The sequence below is a fragment of the Schistocerca piceifrons genome, chromosome 1 (genome assembly GCF_021461385.2).
Source record: "Schistocerca piceifrons isolate TAMUIC-IGC-003096 chromosome 1, iqSchPice1.1, whole genome shotgun sequence".
Lineage (NCBI taxonomy): Eukaryota > Metazoa > Arthropoda > Insecta > Orthoptera > Acrididae > Schistocerca > Schistocerca piceifrons.
The window spans coordinates 1072253265-1072256388 of record NC_060138.1 but is presented as its reverse complement, the minus strand read 5'-3'; positions in this window follow the sequence as shown (position 1 = coordinate 1072256388).

The following is a 3124-nucleotide window of genomic DNA, read 5'->3' as shown; positions in this document are numbered from 1 at the left end:
TTACGTGCTCATGAAACATTTATCTGTACGACAATACAGATTATCAACAGAGCGCAACATTCCTAGATAATCTTTGGCGCTCTAGAAAGTTATCGCACTGATTCAGACTATTTAGCTCACGCGAATTGTAAACCTTCATAGAGAAAACTCTGGATGTATATAGACTGTAATCATGATTATGGCAATAATCTCAGTTTGTATGCATTTACGTGTAGCTGGCCCGTACACATCGGGGAGCAAATATTCATCTGAGTAAGCCGGTACAACTAACAAAAAAATGGTTCAAATGGCTCTGAGCACTATGGGACTTAACTACTGTGGTCATCAGTCCCCTAGAACTTAGAACTATTTAAACCTAACTAACCTAAGAACATCACACACATCCATGCCCGAGGCAGGATTCGAACCTGCGACCGTAGCTACAACTAACACGCACTTGGCGTAAATACAGTGCAGCAAGACTATTCTTTTTTTGTGACTTTCCTCACAAACCTTCTACTGCGAGCTAGTCGGAGCCTGAGCTTCATTCATTAACAAACAATCAATATAAAAAGGGTAAGTTACAACGTCCACGCAGCACAGACGCCCGTCACGATCGTCGTGTTGTAAGGGCAGCAGTGGCAGATCGTACAGTCATCACAGCACAGATAGGACGGCTTTTAAGCCCAGACTTGTCAACACGAACTGTTGCGGACTGGTTATTAGCAGTGGGACTTCGGGCAGACACACATCTAGCCCGTCTTGCTCTCATGCTACAGCATAGTCGAGCACGGCTCGACTGGTGCCGACAGAGGTTCACTTGGAAGATGGCATGGCGCACCGTGTCGTCAGCGATGCATGCACGCTAAAGTGCGCGCCATTTATGACGGCGGCCGAGTTTAGGTTCGTTCTGCGCATCTGACGTCACAAAACACAGTCAGCCAATGAACAGAGGACGACGTTGCCAGAGCTCGACTGCAGTGCAGAGCACAGACAAGTGTCTTCAGTTTTAGAAACGTTCAGTCATAAATAAAGTAATTGAACAAAAGCAATGTCTTGATAGCAGACTTTCTTTTATAGAAAGTTTGGAAAAAGCATTCTTTATACCAGCTGCTTCATATTCTATTAACAGAGCAATAAGCCTCCTAATTCAGGCGATAGCAAGGAAAGGTGTTTGAATCATTCTCATAACCACTTTTTCGCAATAAAGAACAGCGGTAATTGTTTATTTCCTATTGTACTTCGACGAAACGTGAGTAATTCATAATCATACCAACAGTGTTTGTCGGTATTTTGTGTGATATTTTAAAGTGCTTCGGGAGATATATTGAACGACGAGCTGCGTTAGCATAATGGTTAAAGTGTTGCCGGCACGGTAGCTCAGTGTGTTCGGTCAGGGAGTCGGTTGGCCTCTGTAATAAAAAACTGAGTGGAAGGATCAACCACCGAACTTGAGCAGGGTGTCTTCCAACGTCCGCAACGACCAAACGCAATGATCAATAACGAACAAAACGCAAAAAAAAAAAAAAAAAGAAAAGAAAAGTGTATGGCTGCTAAGTGAAAGTTTCTGAGTTCAAACCTTGATCGGTGCTTAATATTTTCTTTATTTAAAAACAATATCAAAGCGTCTTACTTCATGAATTTTATTCGTTTGAATGTAATTTTTTGAAATTTCTAGTGGCAACTAAAATTGACCATACGGAAAGTATACGCTATGGACTTTTACCTCTCCAAACTCTTCAAAATTTCGTGCAAGGGTTTATTACATCTAATGCTGCACAATAACTGCGTTGAACATCGAAACAAAATTAAGTCATTTATGGGGGGAAGGTATCAGTCAAGAAGATGAGTAAAAATAAAATTTTTGGGCCGAATAGTTTTTGTGAAATCGAATGATAAAGTGTGTCAAAGCAGTCGAAACACCATGTGTCTGCACAGGCGAGCAGTGCAATGATGACAAAATCGCGCACATCGCCGATTGCGGGGAGCACGTCTCTGTAGCAGCGAAAGGGTTAATGCGCCCGTGGTGGCTTTACTTCATAAACTGCGCGCTCCCCCCTAAACGTAAGTTTGCGAACTATACTATGGCGCTGCTTCTCTTGGCGCGTACAACTGGCAACGCAGCAATCTCCCGCGTCTAGGCGAGCATGCGCGAACCGCCAAGATAAAAGAATTGAACTATAGTGATGGTCGTTTTGCGCGTACTATGTAGACCTGGTGAGCGCTGTTTCGTAGAGTGTGTTCGTCCAAGACACACTGCCCCCACCCCAGCCCTTATGTTCTGAGGTGCGATAAGCCACAACTCTCGTTCCACTTTGGTGTTTCTTGAGGGGACGCCAACAAGCTCTCCGTATGTGCAGAATGTTGTTAGACCCGGTCTTTTGTCGTTCTTGATTTGTTGTTCCAACAGGATAACGCTCGTCCACACACTGATCCATGAAACTTAATCTGCTCTGCAAGTAGTGAAACAACTTCCCCAGCCAACACGATCTCTGGACTTGTCTCCAATCGAGCACATTTGGGATATGGTTGGGCGAGAAATGACTCGTGTGACTTGTCAACAAACAACTCTTACAGAACTACGTGAACAGGTCGAGCAGGCGTGAAATAACAGATCCCAGGACAGTATTTGGCATCAGTCCAATCGACTGGATGCCAGAGTCAGCGAATGCATTGCAGGCCGTGGAAGCTTCACCACATATTAATTTGGATGTTTAAGTCTGGGTCGATATCTGTTACCTCCGAACAACTTGTGCTATTGACCCGTAAATGCAACCATTTCATGTACTCCATACGCACTGTTGCATAAATCTTGAGTGACTTGGAAACCTTCCAAACGGAAGAACTAATTTTTCCGGCAGTGTATTTCACACAGTAAGTCCCACTCACATAATATATACAGGTCCCACGCAAGTATAAACGCGATAAATAAGTTTCGCTGTCTGTTATTGCAACAATGGCTTGGTCTAAAACTTTCCAGTAACACTATCTGTATCCATAACGTCGTCGGACAACCACTACTGTTCGACAAGAAAAAGTAAAATTAGCGCTGGATGATCCATCAACGACGAAATCATTAGAGACGGAGATTAACCTCGAAATGGACAAGTACGCGGAAGGAAATCGGCTGTGTCCCATTCAAAGA